Genomic DNA, 15708 nt, shown 5'->3' with positions numbered 1-15708 from the left:
ACACTTTAGTCCTAGTTGCTAACAAACTCTTACCCAAGCCATTTACATACATGTTCTGTATAACAGACAAGCATATGCCACATTTTAATACTTTTTTACTGGTTGCAAAGAGAAAAATTTCCCTCAAAGGACTAAATTTTAAACAATCTGGGCAGACTTTCAACATGGCAGAGGAGTAAGACGTGGAGATCACCTTCCTCCTCACAAATACATCACACACATCTAAATGTGGAACAATTCCTACAGAACACCTCCTGAACTCTGGCAGAAGACCTCAGACTTCCCAAAAGGCAAGAAACTCCCCACGTACCTGGGTAGGGCAAAAGAAAAAAGAAAAAACAGAGACAAAAGAATAGGGACGGGACCTGCACCTAGGATAGGGAGCTGTGAGGGAAGAAAAGTTTCCACACACTAGGAAGTCCCTTCACTGGCAGAGACGGGGGGTGGTGGGGGGGAAGCTTCGGAGCCACGGAGGAGAGCACAGCCACAGGGGTGCAGAGGGCAAAGCGGAGAGATTCCCGCACAGAGGACTGGTGCCGACCAGCACTCACCAGCCCGAGAGGCTTGTCTGCTCACCCGCCAGGGCGGGTGGAGGCTGGGAGCTGAGGCTCGGGCTTCGGAGGTCGGATCCCAGGGAGAGGACTGGGGTTGGCTGTGTGAACACAGCCTAAAGGGGGCTGGTGTGCCACAGCTAGCCGGGAGGGAGTCCGGGAAAAAGTCTGGACCTGCCTAAGAGGCAAGAGACCATTGTTTTGGGGTGCATGAGGAGAGGGGATTCAGAGCACTGCCTTAAGGAAGCTCCAGAGACAGGCGCGAGCTGCAGTGGCGTAACTATCAGCGCGGACCCCATAGACGGGCATGAGACGCTAAGGCTGCTGCTGCTGCACCCACCAAGAAGCCTGTGTGCAAGCACAGGTCACTCTCCACACCTCCCCTCCCGGGAGCCTGTGCAGCCCACCACTGCCAGGGGCCCGTGATCCAGGGACAACTTCCCCGGGAGAACGCACGGCGCGCCTCAGGCTGCTGCAACGTCACCTTGGCCTCTGCTGCCGCAGGCTCACCCCGCATTCCGTACCCCACCCTCCCCGGCCTGAGTGAGCCAGAGCCCCCTCATCAGCTACTACTTTAACCGTGTCCTGTCTGGGCAGGGAACAGACGCCCTCAGGAGACCTACAGAGGCAGGGCCAAATCCAAAGCTGAACCCCAGGAGCTGTGCGAACAAAGAAAAGGAAATTTCTCCCAGCAGCCTCAGGAGCAGCGGATAAAATCTCCACAATCAACTTGATGTACCTGCATCTGTGGAATATCTGAATAGACAATGAATCAACCCAAAATTGAGGCAGTGGACTTTGGGAAAAACTGTAGACTTGGGGTCAGCTCTCTGCATCTAATTTGTTTCTGGTTTTATGTTTATCTTAGTTTAGTATTTAGAGCTTTATATCATTGGTAGATTTGTTTATTGATTTGGTTGCTCTCTTCCTTTTCTCTTTTAAAATATATATATATATATTTTTCCTTTTTCTCTTTTTGTGTGTGTGTATGTGTATGCTTCTTTGTGTGATTTTCTCTGCATAGCTTTGCTTTTACGATTTGTCCTAGGGTTATGTCGGTATTTTTGTTTGTTTATTTTGTTTTTTAGTACAGTTTTTAGTGCTTGGTATCATTGGTGGATTTGTTTTTTGGTTTGGTTGCTCTCTTTCTTTCTTTCTTTATAATTACTTATTAAATTTTAATAATATTTTTTTTATTTTTATTTTAAAAACTTTATTTTCTTTTATTAATTTATTTTTCTTTCTTTCTCCCTTTCCTCTGAGCCATGTGGCTGACAGGGTCTTGGTGCTTGGGCCGGGTGTCAGGCCTAAGCCTCTGAGGTGGGAGAGCCGAGTTCAGGATATTGGCCCACCAAAGACTTCCCAGCCCAATGTAATATCAAATGGTGAAAGCTCTCCCAGAGATCTCCATCTCAATGCTAAGACCCAGCTCCACTAAACGACCAGCAAGCTACAGTGCTGGATAGCCCATAACAAACAACTAGCAAGACAGGAAAATAACCTCACCCATTAGCAGAGAGGCTGCCTAAAATCATAATAAGGTCACAGACAACCCAAAACACACCACAGGACGTGGTCCTGCACACCAGAAAGGCAAGATCCAGCTTCATCCACCAGAACACAGGCACCAGTCCCCTCCACCAGGAAGCCTACACAACCCACTGAATCAACCTTACCCACTGGGAGCAGACACCAAAAACAATGGGAACTATGAACCTGCAGCCTGCGAAAAGGAGACCCCAAACACAGTAAGTTAAGCAAAATGAGAAGACAGAGGCATACACAGCTGATGAAGGAGCAAGGTAATAACCCACCAGAACAAAAAAATGAAGAGGAAATAGGCAGTCTAACTGAAAAAGAATTCAGAGTAATGATACTAAAGATGATCCAAAATCTTGGAAATAGAATGGAGAAATTACAAGAAACATTTAACAAGGACCTAGAAGAACTAAAGAAAAGAGCAAACAAACAATGATGAACACCACAATAAATGAAATTAAAAATTCTCTAGAAGGAATCAATAGCAGAATAACTGAGGCAGAAGAACAGATAAGTGACCTGGAAGATAAAAGAGTGGAAATAACTACCACAGAACAGAATAAAGAAAAAACAATGAAAAGAATTGAGAACAGCCTCAGAGACCTCTGGGACAACATTAAATGCACCAACATTCGAATTATAGAGGTCCCAGAAAAAGACGAGAAAAAGAGAAGGACTGAGAAAATATTTGAAGAGATTATAGTTGAAAATCTCTCTCATATGGGAGAGGAAATATTCAATCAAGTCCAGGAAGTGCAGAGAGTCCCATACAGGAAAAATCCAAGGAGAAACACACCAAGACACATATTAATCAAACTATCAAAAATTAAATACAAAGAAAAAATATTAAAAGCAGCAAGGGAAAAGAAACAAATAACATACAAGGAAATCCCCATAAGGTTAACAGCCGATCTTTCAGCAGAAACTCTGTAAGCTGGAAGGGAGTGGCAGGACATATTTAAAGTGATAAAAGGGAAAAACCTACAACCAAGATTACTCTACCCAGCAAGGATCTCATTCTGATTTGATGGAGAAATTAAAAACTTTACAGACAAGCAAAAGTTAAGAGAATTCACCACCACCAAACCAGCTTTACAACAAATGATAAAGGAACTCCTCTAGGCAGGAAACACAAGAGAAGGAAAAGACCCATAGTAACAAACCCAAAACAATTAGAAAATGGTGATAGGAACAAACATATCAATAATTACCTTAAATGTAAATGGATTAAATGCTCCAACCAAAATACATAGGCTGGCTTAATGGACACAAAAACAAGACCCGTATATATGCTGTCTACAAGAGAACCACTTCAGACCTAGAGACACACACAGACTAAAAGTGAGGGGATGGAAAAAGATATTCCATGCAAACGGAAATCAAAAGAAAGCTGGGGTAGCAATTCTCATATCAGACAAAATAGACTTTAAAACAAAGACTAAAACAAGAGACAAAGAAGGACACTACATAATGATCAAGGGATCAATCCAAGGGAAAGATATAGCAATTGTAGATATTTATGCACCCAACATAGGAGCACCTCAGTACCTAAGGCAAATGCTAACAGCCATAAAAGGGGAAAACAACAGTAACACAATAATAGTAGGGGACTTTAACACCCCACTTTCACCAATGGACAGATCAACCAAAATGAAAGTAAATAAGGAAACACAAGCTTTAAATGCCACATTAAACCAGAGGGACGTAATTGATATTTATAGGACAATTCAGCCAAAAACAACAGAATAAACTTTGTTCTCAAGTGCTCATGGAATATTATTCAGGATAGATCGTATCTAGGGTCACAAATCAAGCCTTGGTAAATTTAAGAAAATTGAAATCGTATCAAGTATCTTTTCTGACCACAATGCTATGAAGACTAGATATCAATTAGAGGAAAAAAACTGTAAAAAAATACAAACACATGGAGGCTAAACACTACTAAATAACCAAGAAATCACTGCAGAAATCAAAAAGGAAATCAAAAAATACCTAGAAACAAATGACAATAAAAACTTGATGGCCCAAAGTCTATGGGATGTAGCAAAAGCAGTTCTAAGAGGGAAGTTTATAGCAATACAATCTTACCTCAAGAAACAAGAAAACTCTCAAATAAACAACCTAACCATATGCCTACAGCAATTAGAGAAAGTAGAACAAAAAAACCCCCAAAGTTAGCAGAAGGAAAGAAATCATAAAGATCAGATCAGAAATAAATGAAAAAGAAATGAAGGAAACAATAGCAAAGATCAATAAAACCAAAAGCTGGTTCTTTCAAAAGATAAACAAAATTGATAAACCATTAGCCAGACTCAGCAAGAAAAAAAGGGAAAAGACTCAAGTCAACAGAATTAGAAATGAAAAAGAAGTAACAACTGACACTGCAGAAATACAAAGGATCATTAGAGATTACTACAAGCAACTATATGCCAATAAAATGGACAACCTGGAAGAAATGGACAAATTCTTAGAAAAGCACAACCTTCTGAGACTGAACCAGGAAGAAATAGAAAATAAAACAGACCAATCACAAGCAATGAAATTGAAACTGTGATTAAAAATCTTCCAACAAACAAAAGCCCAGGACCAGATGGCTTCACAGGTGAATTCTATCAAACATTAAGAGAAGAGATAACACCTATCCTTCTCAAAATGTTCCAAAATATAGCAGACGGAGGAATACTCCCAAACTCATTCTACAAGACCACCATCACCCTGATACCGAAACCAGACAAAGTATCACAAAAAAAGAAAACTACAGGCCAATATCACTGATGAACATAGATGCAAAAATCCTTGACAAAATACTAGCAAACAGAATCCAACAGCAAATTAAAAGGATCATACACCATGATCAAGTGGGGTTTAGCCAGGAATGCAAGGATTCTTCAATATACACAAATCAATCAATGTGATAAACCATATTAACAAAATGAGGGATAAAAACCATATGATAATAGATGCAGAAAAAGCTTTCAATAAAATTCAACACCCATTTATGAAAAAACCCTCCAGAAAGTAGGCATAGAGAGAAATTACCTCAACATAATAAAGGCCATATATGAAAAACCCACAGCCAACATTGTTCTCAATGGTGAAAAACTGAAACCACTTCCACTAAGATCAGGAACAAGACAAGGTTGCCCACTCTCGCCACTATTATTCAACATAGTTTTGGAAGTCCTAGCCACGGCAATCAGAGAAGAAAAAGAAATAAAAGGAATCCAAATTGGAAAAGAAGAAGTAAAACTGTCACTGTTTGCAGATGACATAATACTATACGTAGAGAATCCTAAAGATGCTACCAGAAAACTACTAGAGCTAATCAATGAATTTGGTAAAGTAGCAGTATACAAAATTAATGCACAGAAATCTTGCATTCCTATACACTAATGATGAAAAATCTGAAAGAGAAATTAAGGAAACACTCAAATTTACCACTGCAACAAAAAGAATAAAATACATAGGAATAAACCTACCTAAGGAGACAAAAGACCTGTATGCAGAAAACTATAAGACACTGATGAAAGAAATTAAAGATGATACAAACAGATGGAGAGATATACCATGTTCCTGGATTGGAAGAATCAACATTATGAAAATGACTATACTACCCAAAGCAATCTACAGATTCAATGCAATCCCTATGAAACTACCAATGGCATTTTTCACAGAACTAGAACAAAAAATTTCACAATTTGTATGGAAACACAAAAGACCCCGCATAGCCAAAGCAATCTTGAGAAAGAAAAACGGAGCTGGAGGAATCAGGCTCCCTGACTTCAGACTGTACTACAAAGCTACAGTAATCAAGACAGTATAGTACTGGCACAAAAACAGAAATATAGATCAATGGAACAGGATAGAATGCCCAGAGATAAACCCACGCACATATGGTCACCTTATCTTTGATAAAGGAGGGAAGAATATACAATGGAGAAAAGACAGCCTCTTCAATAATGCTGCTGCGAAAACTGGACACCTACTTGTAAAAGAATGAAATTAGAACAATCCCTGACACCATACACAAAAATAAACTCAAAATGGATTAAAGACCTAAATGTAAGGCCAGACACTATAAAACTCTTAGAGGAAAACATAGGCAGAACACTCTATGACATAAATCACAGCAAGATCCTTTTTTGACCCATGTCCTAGAGAAATGGAAATAAAAACAAAAATAAACAAATGGGACCTAATGAAACTTAAAAGCTTTTGCACAGCAAAGGAAACCATAAACAAGATGAAAAGACAGTCCTCAGAATGGGAGAAAATATTTGCAAAGGAAGAACTGACAAAGGATTCATCTCCAAAATATACAAGCAGCTCATGCAGCTCAATATCAAAAAAACAAACAATCCAATCCAAAACTGGGCAGAAGACCTAAATAGACATACCTCCAAAGAAGATATACAGATTGCCAACAAACACATGAAAGCATGCTCAGTATCACTAATCATTAGAGAAATGTAAATCAAAACTACAATGAGGTATCATCTCACACCGGTCAGAATGGCCATCATCAAAAAATCTACAAACAATAAACGCTGGAGAGGGTGTGTAGAAAAGGGAACCCTCTTGCACTGTTGGTGGGAATGTAAATTGATACAGCCACTATGGAGAACAGTATGGAGGTTCCTTAAAAAACTAAAAATAGAACTACCATATGACCCAGCAATCCCCCTACTGGGTATATACCCTGAGAAAACTATAATTCAAAAAGAGTCATGTACCACAGTGTTCATTGAAGCTCTATTTACAATATCCAGGACTTGGAAGCAACTTAAGTGTCCATCGACTGATGAATGGATAAAGAACATGTGGCACATATATACAATGGAATATTACTCAGCCATAAAAAGAAACAAAACTGAGTTATTTGTAGTGAGGTGGAAGGACCTAGAAACTGTCATACAGAGTGAAGTAAGTCAGAAAGAGAAAAACAAATACCATTTGCTAACACATACATATGGAATCTAAAAAAAAAAAATGGCTTGAAGAACATAGGGGCAGGACAGGAATAAAGACACAGACGTAGAGAATGGACTTGAGGATACGGGGAGGGGGAAGGGTAAGGTGGGACGAAGTGAGAGAGTGGCATGGAGATATATACACTACCACATGTAAAACAGATAGCTAGTGGGAAACAGCCACATAGCACAGGGAGATCAGCTCCGTGCTTTTTGTCCACCTAGAGGCGTGGGATAGGGGAGGGGGGAGGGAGTCGCAAGATGGAGGAGATATGGGATATATGTACACGTATATCTGATTCACTTTGTTATACAGAGAAACTAACACACCATTGTAAAGCATTATACTCCAATCAAGATGTTAAAAAAAATAAAATAAACAGAATCTGAACAATAATTTTATATAATATTATCTGAAAACGTTTTTTTTGCAGTTTTAATTACTACGCTTTCATGAATCTCTAAAATTAGAAGGATTGGTGAAAAACAAAACTTTACATAATGTGGTGCAGCATACCAATAAGCATCTGCTTAATCTTTTATTCAGGCCATAAGTAAAGAAAATTACAAAGAAAATAAAAACAGATGGTATCCTTTCTGTTCAGCTAATAAGTGTACCATTTTCGAAAAGGCAGATGCATTTGTTAATGTCAAGACTTTTAGAGCCCTCAGATATTATTAATGTTATGATATAATAATAGTAACTATATACTGAGTACTTTCTTGCTGTCAGGCATGGTAGGTGTTTTACATATATAAGTTGTTTAATATGTAGAGAACATCCCCTGGGCTAAGTTTCACATTCCAGGTTTTTTATATCAGTTTTTTTGAGATATAATTTATATAACATAAAATTCATTTTTCAAAGTGTGCAATTCAGCATTTTTAGTAGATTGACAGAATTGTGCAACCATCACCAATATCTAATTTTAAAATATCATCATCATCCGTAAAAGAAACTCCACACCCATTAGCAGTCACTTCCCATTCCTGCCACAATGTAGCCCCCGGCAAACATCAATCTACTTTTTGTCTCTGTGGGTTTGCCTATTCTGAATATTTCATGTAAATGGAATCTTTTGTACCTGGATTCTTTCACTTAGAATGTTTTCAAGGTTCATCCATGTTGTAGTGTGTATCAGTACTTTATTCCTTTTTACGGCTGAATAATACTCCATTGTATGGATAGACTGCAATTTGTTTATACCTTCACCAGTGATAGACATTTGGACTGTTTCTACTTTTTGGTTATCATTAATGTTGATGTGAACATTTGTGCTTAAGTTCTTGCATGAACATATTTTTAAAATTTTCTTGGTATATACCTAAGAATAGAATTGCTGGTAACTCTATGTTTACTTTTGGAGGAGCTGACAAACTATTTTCCATGTTGTCAGCACCATTTATATTCCCATCAGTAGGGTATAATGGTTCCAATTTCTTTATAACTTCGGCAATACTTATTTTTTTACAATTTTTATTGGTGCATAGTTGCTTTACAATGTTGTGGAGTATTAATAATATGGTGGATTTTGACCTGGGTGATTGTGAAACACGTACAGAGGTACATATCATTTGCACGCACATTTCTGAATGTGTATCATATAATGAATGTCAAAAAATCTTTAGAGTTTATATAATTAAAGATAAGGTAACATATAAGTTTTTACATAAGAAACAATTTTATAAAGTTCCTATTGTAAAAATGTGTTTAAATTAGTTTACATAAATTATTTCTAGGCAATCTACTTATTTTAATCAAGTTGGACACAAAACTAATTACATATAAAAAGAAAACAGACATATTGGGAGGAGGGCAGAATTTGTGGAAAAAAGCTGGAAATAGATGTGCCACAACTGATTATAAACCAGTATGTACATGACCCACTCACCCTTCCCCCCACTCCACGTCACTTTGCTTTTTCTTTTTTGTGTGCCTTTCTAAACGTTACAGAGAGAAGTCAGGGAATTCGGATAACAAACTGCACTTCAAAATACTATATGAAAAATCAGATCAGATGGGCACTGACTGTGTCACCCCACTAGGGATGGATATGCCTTACTATAAGGGGCTGCAAACTGCCAACCCATGCCCCAAACATACACAAACACACACACCTTCTTCAGAAGCATCTTTGTTGTTCCATCAGCCTCGAGCCTTGCACATAAGAAACTTGCTTCTGTCTCATTGCCTTACTTCTTCCTCAAACATGTTAGAGGTATGGTGACATGGTAAGGGATAAGGGTAGAGTCTAAAATCATTTTTGGCTCAGCTGCTTTATTTTAAATAGAGGGAGAGAGGACTGTAACATAATTGACTAATCTCCACTGAGTCCTTATAATGTAATAGGTAGTGATCTAAGGGCTCTTTGTGTATTAACTCATTTAATCCTCTTAAAAATTCTTTGAGTTATTTATGGTGCTAAGTTTATAGATGAAAAAGCAAAGGCATAAACTGTTGAGATATCTTGTCCAAAGTTACACAGCTAGTAAATGATAAAACTGGAAATCAAACATGGGTAATCTGGCTCCAGGCAACCCACTCTCTTAATAATACTTCTGCTTAATTATTAAAATAATAAAAAAATCTTTTTCTGGCTTTGTCATACTTTCCAGAATAATGCCATTAGTAATGCATTTTTAAACCAAAAGGAAGTTAATGGTGAACCTAACCACAGTTATTATGTTTTTCCCTTTCACCTTTTTTCTTTTTCCAAAAGAATAAAAACATTATAACTTTCAATAGAAAAATTATGTTATTTTGTGATCCTTCTAAAACACTTATTTACTTACTTTTTAATGACAATGATATATTTTGGTTTGTTTTTGGTTAAGCCCAGAGTGTACAGTAATGTAGTTTATTTTAGCCTGTCATCTTCTAATAACCAGCCTTATACAATAATAGATTTTGCTAGTCAAATATGATTTCTTAGTACTCCTATGTTAGTCATTAACACAAAAACCAAGCATTACTAATTCTGCCCCTGGAACTTAGTAAGTTGTAATCCCCTCATCACACTAAAATGAGGCGTGGCCATATGACTTGTTTTTTCCAACGTGTGTTACCTGACAGCAGAGCTTTATAAGCCAGTATGATACACCAAATTCTTTTCTCTCTGTCAAAGTGACAGTTTTAGTTGATGGATGATCTGTTGGCATGGGTTCAAGATTGAGAACAACATGCAGCAGGGCCCCAGTCAACACTAATGGACATGAAACATGGAAAAAAATAAATTTTTGTTGAGATTTTTGGACTGTTTGTTGTCACAGCGTAACCTAGATTATCCAGACAGATACATCATCTATTACTAGAACAGATAAATACATGATTCTCAAAAGAAAATATTTGTTTTTACAATAGTACCTTCTTAGTAACATTCTGCCTCTGAATGCATTATGCTGTTTTAATAACTTCTAGATACTAACAAAGTAACTTCTTGGATTTATAGAATATGATTTATCATATAAAATCATACATATCAACTTAGTATCTTCTTGCAGAGCAAGGAGCAAATAACTCAAATAAATTGTTAAAATAGTTTTATGACAATAAAGAATCCCTATTCTCTATTATTTCTGCACTTTCATACTGTAATGCAGTACTAATGCCGCATTGACTTGTTATATAGAAAGATAGAGTTTAGAAATTACCATTTTTTTCTCTCCACTTTTCTACCTTCTTTTTTTAATCAAGGTAGTTTTTCTTGAAATGGCTTTGTTTTGTGGCATCTTCTGTCCAGCATAAGGGATTCAAGATAAAAATTCATGTTTCAAAAACATTTTCATACATTTCCTAAACCCAGTATTGTTAATTGCTTTTATAATAACAGTACTTTACTGTCATTATTGCTGTCGTTTGTTGAAGAAATGAAGCTCAGATAAATCACTGACTCAGTAGACAATAGTTCATAGATGACAAAATTCAAAGTAGTTCAGCTTGTCCATGCCTGAACAAGTAAAAACACTGAGCTTTCATTTTATAAAAAAAAGTATCAGATCATTCTTTAAAATGTTGGGAAACCATTGTATTACAAATGCTTTTTTGTTCTTGGCAGACAACCTGACTCTAAGTGGAAGTTCACTCAAGTAGAATTCAAATTTGCATATTCTAATGCACTGCAGGAATTTCTACTTCACTAAAACTGAAAAATCACTATATCTCTATTTTCTGTAAGTGGATCTTATGGTACATGCATAATGTTACTGACACAAAGTTATACAATATGCAATATTATTCTACTCACAACACATTAAGATCTGCTATGCTAGTCATTTGTTAACTAATATATCACATCGCCCAGTGGGCACTGTTTTGGAGCATATAACAGAAAACCATATAGATATTTTAACATATAAGCAGAAAAGAAATGGAGCTATAGCTCAGCATGATGACTTTAATCTACAGTTTCTTAGTGTTTATGTTTGGAATATTACACAAAGAATGGATGGCTATTTATTTATATGCATCCTCAGTTTTCTATCCATATCTTATTTCTAACTATGCTTGTAATTGACATTGTGACTGTGTCTGAATTCAATACTTTCTAATGACTATAATGACATCAAATTCATCCTTGCATGAGCACTGTGCCTGTGTAAGTACTGAAAGCACTAACTGTACGAATGAAATTGAGGTTGAAAAAGAATCCTAGAATTTCCGTTAAAAGGGTTATTGAGTATAAGATGACTTCAAAAGTTAAAGAAAGTTCCCAGAAGCATCAACATAGCAGAGGAAGAATGGTATGCTCTAGCATGGATTAACAGTAATAAATATTATAGTTCTGGTTGAATATGAATCTGTAAGAAATTTTTCTTCAGTACAGAGAAGGATAACAAATATTAAAAGTATATCTACCAGGCATTTTACATAGATAACTGTTTGTCATTGGTTCCCAGAGTAATTTTAACTACATGTAACTGTTATAAACTACATGTATCTTTAAAAAAGTGAACAATTTTGCTATATAAATTATCTTCTCACTTTTAATTTAACATTCAGGAGACTGTAATATGACTATTTGGTGAGTTTTCACATGAATCTCTATCTAATATTTGACATGTAATTCAACCAAATCTTTCTAATCTGAATTTTCATGTAAAAGGTATGTGGTGTGGGCATCAAAAATATTACAATAAAAGTTAGGACATAAGTAAAATATACTTATTTGAACACACATACTTATAAGTCCTTATTGATGTATTTATTTCCTGCCATGCTCTGCTGTTAGGTCTCTTAAATAGCTTAACACCAGAATCTTAGATTATCTGTGTATCAGTTTAATGGAAAACTCTAAGCTTTTCAGAGACAAGTGATACAGAAATAATACTGATTTATTTAAGTACAAATTAATTCAATGTGTTATTCAGTGATATAAAATAAAATATAATGCATATTATATATGTATAAATGTATGCATAAATATTATAAATACTATAAGACTATTTCTGAAACTCAAAAATGAGGTCCAAAAATGATAAAGAAAAGCAAAACATTATTAATAAGTAGCAATTATGCTGCTGAAACCCTGAAATGAACATCCTGTATTTATTGCTTTTCTACCCTCCTACTAAATTTTGCCAATTAGATACAGAAGGTCATGGGAAGACTCAAAGCACATTTATAAGGGTAATTGTACTGAAAGCAATCCAATTATGTTTAAATGCTTCCGTAATATTATCATTCTTATGGAAGCCTCTGTTACACCAGCTTCATATAGGAGACAGAGCAGATGCTGCTTTCCATTTACCTACTTACCCTCATTCTACTAAGTCTGGAATGTAGTCCAGTCAGGATATATTCAGTACAGACCGTCTTGGCATCAATCTCCTTAAGTTAAATTCATTGGCTATATATAGATGCCCAGGATTAATGTATAACGGATTGGAAAATGATGAGCTATTTCAAGTATTTTCTACATCATCAGCATAAGATGGATAATTCTATGCCTGTATTATACAACTTCAGGTCTCCAAATATTCCTTTATGAGGAATAATATCTGGCAAGTTGTTATGGTTTGTTAAGTTTATTGCAAAAGATGATCCTAGTCTAATCTTCCTTGATTCTTTTTTTTTGAGTGTTATGTGTTCTAAGTTATCAAAAACAGTCATAAGAAAGTAACTTGTGTTATCTAGAAAAATGTTCTTATTCTAAAAGAATTTGAATTGCAAGAATAAATTATTTTTTCTTTAAATTATAAAAATACAATTTAAATACTTTATTCCTCATATTTCTTCTATGATTCAATCATAGGGATATATTTGTTTTTCTTCTGCTGAGACATGACAAAATATAAACATCCACTAAGGATATGGATAGTTGAAAAACAGCAAAAAATAGATTATGCTAAATTTTGTCTGAATTTGTATACTTCAAGTGATTTATACCATTAAAACTTTGCACATACAACTTTCATTTTCAAGTAGCATATTGAATCCTATTTAATATAATGCACACAATGTAATTGAGTGTAATATATGGATACATAATTTTATTCCCCATGAAACTGCTAGAGATATGATGCTAAAAAACCTAACAATCCCAATTTCTCAATGTCAGAGTTTTTAACGTTCCTTCTCTCTAACTTTGGATTAATGACTTAACATGTCTCTTAGAAAAACTGAATGAACCGTTGCCACTACTGCAGACAACCAAACAATATGCATTCTGCACCATGTTAATGATAAAACTTTATCTTGACCTAGTAGCTCACACTTGCTGTCACAATGAATGACTTACTATCAACTTACTCCAAAACTGAAATCAGTTTTTGATATATATTCTCCAATGTCTAATTGGTTTACATCCAACAACTGTATCCAGCATGCTAACATGTTTAGTTACCTCAGGGTATATTTTACAACTAATTTAGCTTTTGATCCTTTACCGGGAAGTCAAATTACTTAAAATGAAATGTTTTATGGGCCCTGGTGAGTGATAATATTTGTTATGAAAATGGTTCAGGATAAAATTATTGAGACCATCTAGTGTGGAATAAGCCTTTAAGCCCTCACTCATTTTCATGTTGGAGCAGATGTAGAATTATTTGCCAAGGAAATGCCAGGTCCTGAATTTTTCCTCTTGCTATCCTCATGCAAATATGGGCTAGCAACTTTAGACAAAATTCCAGGTTTTTAAATCTATTTCCTTTTCAGATGTCAACTATCCTTAGATGATTATAAAGCATATGGGCCTATCTTTAATCAACAGAATGACTACTGGGTCTCTAGGTTTCTACAGACTATATAGTCTCATACTCTTTGTTCCTCAATATTAGGAAAAATAAAAAGGAACAAAAAAACATGGTTGCTATTAATAGGGTTGCTCTTGGAGGATGTGTTGGATCATGTATCACCCTTTTTATGTTGAGAATAGTACTTTATAGGGAGCCAGAGTCTCTGAGGATTGCATTTGGATCTCAGTGTTCCAACATCTTGAACAATTGCTTTTATTGGACTTCCCTATGGCATGGTGCTCAGCATGGATTGATTAATGCTGTAGGAGCCATCGTATAAAGTCTGCCGTTATAATAATTTCATGGATTTTTAAAGGATACTGTCTATTACATCACACAGTGGTCCCTTCCAGAGGCATCAGGGAAAATTTTATCCAGAATTTTAATATATCAGAAAAATTTTTATTTTATGATTACTTTGAATCTTAAGATTATGTTTCTCCCTTCACTTTAGTTTCTGAGAATCTTAGAGCTCAGTCTTTACCTAGAACTAACAACATATTAAGAGTTCTGTTATTTTATTTGGGTACTAACTTTGTATTTTTCTTCAAATTAGCACTTTTGTTGGTAATTTATCATAGAGTTCACTCTTATCAACATCCTTTCCTTTTCTTTTTTTTTTTGTTTTTTGGCCACGTCCTGTGGCATGTGGGATCCTAGTTGCCTGACCAAGGATCAAACCCATGCCCCCTGTAGTGGAAGTTTGGAGTCTTAGCCACTGGATGGCCAGGGAAGTCCCCTTAATTCACTTTTTAAAATTTACTTTTTAAAAAACCAAATTAACACTTTGGTCAGGGGCTATAAGAGGTTTCCCTTATAGCCCCTGACCACACACATGAATAGCCCCCCCCCCCACATTATCAACATTCCCCCACCAGAGAGGCACATTTGTTGCCATTGATATGTCATAATTACCCAAAGTCCATAGTTTACACTGCAGTTCATTTTTGGTGTTGTGTATTCTCTGGGTTTGGACAAATGTATAATGACATGAATCCATCATTATATTATAATACAGATTATTTAAACTTCTCTAAAAATCCTCTGGGTTCTGCCTTTTCATTCCTACCCCCCACCCAACACATGGCAACCACCCATCATTTTACTATCTCCATAGTTTTGCCTTTTCCAGAATGTTACATAGTTGTAACAACCTTCCTTTTTTAAAAGTAGCCAATAAAATGCTAAGAACTAAATATTAACCTAGAATTAGCAATTTTAAAAATTTCTATTATTTGGTTTACTTACTAACATTATTCTGATCATTTGTCTTTCAAAATGATCACTGTCATTTACTTTGACCTTAGTGTACATTTTTGTCAACTGCTTTAAAAAAAAACTTAGAAATTGAATGCATAAAACATCATATCCAAACCAAGATTCATTCATTCATGCACGCATTCGCTGAATAAAAA

Source organism: Eubalaena glacialis, chromosome 5, assembly GCF_028564815.1.
Source record: "Eubalaena glacialis isolate mEubGla1 chromosome 5, mEubGla1.1.hap2.+ XY, whole genome shotgun sequence".
In the NCBI taxonomy this organism is placed as follows: Eukaryota; Metazoa; Chordata; class Mammalia; order Artiodactyla; family Balaenidae; genus Eubalaena; species Eubalaena glacialis.
This window is presented reverse-complemented; position numbering follows the sequence as displayed.